This window comes from Rhinopithecus roxellana, chromosome 12 (assembly GCF_007565055.1).
Source record: "Rhinopithecus roxellana isolate Shanxi Qingling chromosome 12, ASM756505v1, whole genome shotgun sequence".
Lineage (NCBI taxonomy): Eukaryota > Metazoa > Chordata > Mammalia > Primates > Cercopithecidae > Rhinopithecus > Rhinopithecus roxellana.
The window spans coordinates 24997383-25003382 of NC_044560.1; positions in this window are offsets into that span (position 1 = coordinate 24997383).

Below are 6000 nucleotides of genomic sequence, written 5' to 3' on the forward strand. Positions count from 1 at the left end.
TCGTGACATGGGGACTGGAGAAGAGAATGCCAGCAAGCTCCCTGGCGCCCAGATGTGCCCTGAACGCTACCGGGGAGCTGGTCCCCCACAGGACATGCAGCGTCCAGACCTGGCCCGGGACTGCCCAGCAGACGGGGCTTGACACTGAGGGCTGTGACTGCCGCTATCCTGAGGCGCTGCCGTCCACTTCCGAGGGAGTCCAGCTGGGAGACTCAGGCACCGGAGCTGGCCCAGTGAGAAGCACCACATGCCGCCGAGGCTGGGTGGGGATTGGTGGCCGCCGTTGGGCAGGCCTGGTGGAGCTCCTCTGAGCCTGTGCACACCGCGGGCACCTGGCTCCCCTGAGGCCACCCACGAAACGTGGACATTTCTCAGGCAGCCAGTGGCTGTTTTCACCCAAATGGAGGCAAAGGCTGGGCTTCTCATGCTCTCTCCAGGTGTGGGTCCCCACGAAGAGGCAGATTGCACGCCCACGCCCAAGGGCTTCTCACCTGACTCTGTCCCTGGGCAGACTCGGACATACAGCCTGGATACTCCCCCGTCTGACACCAACAGGTCACGTCAGAACCCCAAAGCCTCTGACTTTGACCTTGGCTGCACCACTGCCTGAGCCCAGATTGAAAGGGGCCGGGTCTTTGCCTGGGCACCGGCCCCTGAAGGCCATACTGGGCATCTACTTTAGGTTCCCAGAAGCAGCAGCTGACACTCCTGCAGGGCGGGAGACAGGACCCTCAGGCTCCGAGCCGAAAGCAGAATCTCCAGGACCTGCTTCAGAGGCGCACAGGCCTGGGTGTCCTTGCATGTGATCTATGGGGAGCCACGAACGAGAAGCAGACAGCCCCCAGGGCTCCAGGGTCTGGCTCAGGAAAGTCACGTTTCTCCCCACCAGTCTGCCCGGGGACCTCACCTGCCGACTCTCCCTGCAACCCCAAGCTCTGGCTCTGGACGGGGCTTCTTCTCTAAATGCCAAGGCGCCATGAGGAGACACGAGGGGAAAGACAGGAATGGCTGCTAACAGGGAGACGAAATCCAGTCCCAAGGAGCCACTGACCAATAGCAGCCTAAACCACACAGAGCATCAGACGTGACCTGGCCAAGCCAGACAGACTCTCTGAAGCCCAGGGCGTCTGGATGGGGAAACTGAGGCCCAGGGAGAGGCTGGTTGGGAGTGGAGGTCACCTGGGACATTACCAGCACCGGACTTCACTCAGGCGGGTGCAGCCAGGCCTGCATGGAGATGACAGCTTCTCCTTCATCTTCCAAGGCCCATCTTCCTGGCAATGCCCAGGCTGGCAATGCTCAGCTTTTCAGCAGGACTCAGATCCAGGGGGAGTTCGTGAGAAGAGCCAGGGTTGGGTCAAATCCCCTCCTCGTGCCAGCTCCTCTCCCCGCCTGCCCCCGTGCCATACTTCTCCATGTACCCCTCATTCCTGTGGGAGAGTCTGAGAGAGGCTGGGGTCCCTGCTGCAGAGGGGCCGCAGCTGCCTTTGCTGAGCACCCACTCCACCAGCAGCTGTGCTGAGCTCCTTCCATGATCACCCCACAGCCCTGGGGGAGGGGATGGAGCTGTCCCTCCATAGACATAGGGGCCGCGAGCTCGGGGTGGAGCCGGCTGCTCCAAGTGGACTCAGGCTGATGGAGGGGCCCCCACTCACCCTGACTCTGTGAACCCCAAGGCCCAGTGGGGACCCAGCCTGGAGAGAAAGGGCCTGTCCCTAGAGGGCCTCCCACTAATGGGGGTGATGGATGGTTGGCAGGTGGTCAGATGCGAGATAATTCACATTGTAGAACCTGCCTGGAAAATCAGTGGGACCGTGAGAGATGCTGGGTTTGGGAGGGCCGCGTGAGCCCCAAGACGGCTTCATGGGGAGGGGACGCAGGTCCCGATGTAAAGGATAAGATGGAGCCAGCCGTGGATAAGGGTGGACCACACAGGACGCTCCCTGGACCCCCATGTCATGGCACTGCTGCATGGTGCTGGTGTCACCTGCTTGTAGACATGGACACCAGGCTCAGAGAGCACCGTGACTGTGCCCGGGGCCCCAGGTGGTGGGAGACGTGGTATGGCTCTGCAGCAGGGCCTGACCCCAGGGGCTCAGAGAGGCAGTCTTGCAGGGAGGTGCCAGGCACGAGGGCTGCTGTTCGTGAGCCCCGAGGCAGAGGCTACTGTGTGCTCCTGAGGGTGTCAGCCACCAGGGGCATAGGCACCCAGTCCTGCCCCACTGCTCATCCTTACACGTGCCCATACCCTGCAGGCACCGAGTGCCACCAGCACTTGGGTCCATGAATGGAGCAGGTCTCAGGATCGGAGCATCCTGAGACCTACCTGGGATAGGTCTGGACATGCTGGGAGCTATCTTTTTATTTCCTTGGCAAAATGTACTGTTTAGTTAGAAAACATCCAGCACTCACCATTTCTGATCAGCGAGTGGGAAATGTGTGGGAGGCACACACTACATCCCCCTCAGGCCGGCCGGGCGTCCTCAGGGCTCTGTGCAGGGGTCTGCACAACCACGTGCTGGATGTACGCCTGGTGCAGGGAGCCTCCTCCCTCTGTCTGGGCACCCCTGGTCTGGGCTCTGACCCACGAGCTGGGGGCTGATGCACCTTGGGGTCTCCCGGCGGCTCCAGGGTGGCAACCTGGGCTGGGGTTGGGGTCAGGGGCTGTCTCAGGGAGGACATGAAATCTTAAGGCAACATCTTAAACCCAGGGGCAGAGGGGACATTTGCAGCTGCGGCCCCTTTCCACGACTTTGACATAGACAGAAGTGAGAGGCAGTCAGGGCTGCTACCTCGGACCCCTGGGACCCCTCGGGCCAAGCGCTCCCTGCTGCAGGGACGGAGGCGGCGTCCCACCTCTGGAATCACTGTCTAACGCCTGTAAAGCCAGGAACATGGAGCCAACCCTGGCTGACTGCCCTCAGCAGTAACTTCCCTGAGCAGACCTCTTCTCCTGACCTGGCTGAGAAGTGAGAAGTGGTGAGAAGAGGAATTCTCACCCCTTAATACTGTTTTCCTCACCCAGATCTCTTGAAGGCTGGCCGATGTCAGGAGACCCCAGGCTACCCCTATTTCAGAGGCAAAGCCCAGGCTAGCCCAATGTCAGAGCAGAGCCTCAGGCTAGCTCCATGCTGGAGGCTGAGCCTGGGTACTGTCCAGTGTTGGGATGTTTGGTAGCACCAGGACAGTCTGCCCTCCACATTTCTGTACAGCCAGGCTGCAACACAGTCAGACTGGGGTGCGGCTGGGGCTTGGTCAGAAACCATCTGCCCATGAAAAGTCCCCTTCCAGAATCAATTGATTGTTTCTCTAGACTTTGGAGGCCCTGGAATCAAGTGGGGAACGAGAGCCTGAATGCCACAGGTCATGTGCTCTCTGCCTCTGGGCGCCCTGGGACCCCCCGTATCTCCACTGTGTGTCTGGTCCTGCAGGCTGAGGTCGCAGTGCCTGTGGGCCCCTTAGATTGTGGGGTTCACATGAGTTCTCGGAGGCTGCATGCTGTGGTGGTGGTAAGGTAGAAAGGCGGGCCCTAGGAAAGAGATGAAAGCAGGGCAGGGAGGGAGAGTGGACAGCGTGAGGCTAGCCTGCCAGAGCTCGGAGCAAACGCCCACTCCCACCTGGCTATGGCTGAGGAATGGTCAATTTGGCCCAGCCCCAAAGCGCAGGGAAGGAGGGGAATGTGCGGGGGTCTGTGGGGCCAGGCCTGTGCACCCCAACCCACCCGAGCGGAGAGCAGGTGAGACAAGGAAGGAGTTCCTGGCAAATTTCCCTGAGCCCCGAGAATTTTTTAGAAGTTGCCACGAGTGTGTGGGCGTCTGCGATTCTGTGGTCAGGCTGCTGTGTTTCAGGAAGTGCCAGACAGAAGTGGTGACACCAGCCAGCAACTTGGTCTGGGGAAAGTGGTGGCTGCAGCCAGTGTGGTCTGTGGCTGCTGGTGACCCAGAAACGAACACCTGAGTGTGCAGGGCAAGAGGCGGGCTGGGGCACGCAGGGCAGAGCTGGGGAGGGAAAGGGGAACTCTCGCCGCCCAGGCCTGGATCCGCAGAGGAGACAGGTGACTGGTGGCACGGGGGCGCACAGGCAGCAGGCACCCGCCATCCCCCCTGCCTCCACAGCTCCCCGGTGGCTCCTAAGCACCCCTTGGGCGGCCACGGAATTGTCAGAGTGGAACGATTTAGAAGTAAATTTGAGTTGAGTACCAGCCACATTACCCTGCAGGGACATGGGCTCCCAAGGTCAATGCCGGCCCCCAGCCCCAGCCCGTCTCAGGCCTGTTCATGCCGGACTGGCAGCTGTTAGCTTGGCATCGTGATCCGGTCTGTCAGAGGGCAGTTTGGGCACAGGAGTGCAGACATGGCTGCCCTTCTCAGCTCCCGGCAGGTTCACAGCCGGGTCTGGGACGCTATAAAGCATGGCCGTAACTTCCACTGGGCCCTGGTGAGCTGTGATGAGGAGGTGACTATCATGCTGATGACCAGGAATATGTTTTGCTTATTGGTGTGAACAGACTCGTTTCACAGAACACGCAGGCATCCCCTGAGCACCGGCCCAGCAAGGAGTGTCAGTGGCTGCGCCGTTCCTGCTTAAATGAGCAAGTCCCCCCCGGGTGCTTCCCAGGCTCCCTGGACTCCCTGCAACCAGGGAGGCGGGGGCCTTGTCCCTGCTATGGTCGATGTGGGACTCCCGCTGGGAAGGAGGGGGTCTGCATGAGTGCCAGGTGGGTCTTCCTTCCTGGTCTTTTCTGATGTGGATGGAGCCACACAGCCTGGAACCCCTGGTGCTCGTGACTGAGACCTTCTCACAGCCGCATAGGGGAATTGCCCGTGCTGGGTGAGATGAAGCCAGCGAGAGGGGACGGCTCTGCTGCCCTGGCCTACTCCCCAGCTGGGGAGACGCTGAGCCAGGGTCCCATGGCTTGTCTTGATGGGGCACTGGCCCAGATGAGCGGTCGGGGTCTCCCAGGGCCCTGCCCACCTGCCTGTGATGAGAAGGCCCCTCTCCAGCTCAGTGCATGAAAAGCCAGGCTGGAGCCCCAACTTCCTGACCGCCAGCCCAAACCACGCTGGCACTTGGTGACCAGGCTTCATCCAGCAGCCCTGCAGCTGGGTTGAGGTGGCCCAGGGCTGTCCAGGGAGGCAACTGAGAAGAGGGCTGCAGAGGAAGCGGAGTAGCGAACTCAGTGTCTCCAGTGGTGCCAGGTGCCGCTGGGGTGCCAGATGTCCTGGACTCAGACCTACCCTCACGGGTCATATAGACAGCGGTGTCCCCCTCCTGGGGTGGGGGGCACTCCTAAGGCAGAAAATGCGTAGGACCTCAAGCACAGCCCTGTGCAGCTGTGTCCCAGGGGAGCCCAAGCACTGCGTGTGTGCCTTATGGGGGGCCGGGCTGGGTTGCTGGTCCTTTTAGTGCCCCCTGGACTCAGCTTCCACATCCACAGGATTGACAGGACGGTCTCCTCCTCCAGACACCCTGGGGACCCCTGTGCTGCCCTGAGACACAGCCACACAGTGTGTGCCGCAGGCAGCCTCTGGCCCCGGCCAGGAGGGTAGGATTTGAGGGGAGCAAGTGTCGGTGTGGGAGATGACTCTGTGGAGTCCGGGGTGACGTGTGGGGGTCCATCTTCCCCTTGGAATGCCCTGGGGGGCTGCTTGGGTGCCCCAGGGGAGCCTCATATCACAGCTCACTGTGTGGGTCCTCCTGCACAGTGGGTGGTCTCTGCCTACAGTGTGGACTTGAGGTCCCCTCAGCATGTGACAGGGGTCTAGGGCCAGTGGAACGTCACAATCCCTGTCTCCCCTCCTCCAAACAGCTCAGTGGACCCTGGCTGGGACACGCCACTTTCCCGCAAAGCCCTCGGGACCTGCCCCACAGCAGTCCTGGCTGCCTGTCATCCCCAGTGTCCTGGTGCCTATCTATTTGGGGTGCAGGGTGTGCACCCCATGCTTAGAATATCCTGGACGCCAGGAAGGCCCCGGTGCTTTGAACCCCCACGTGGGCAGG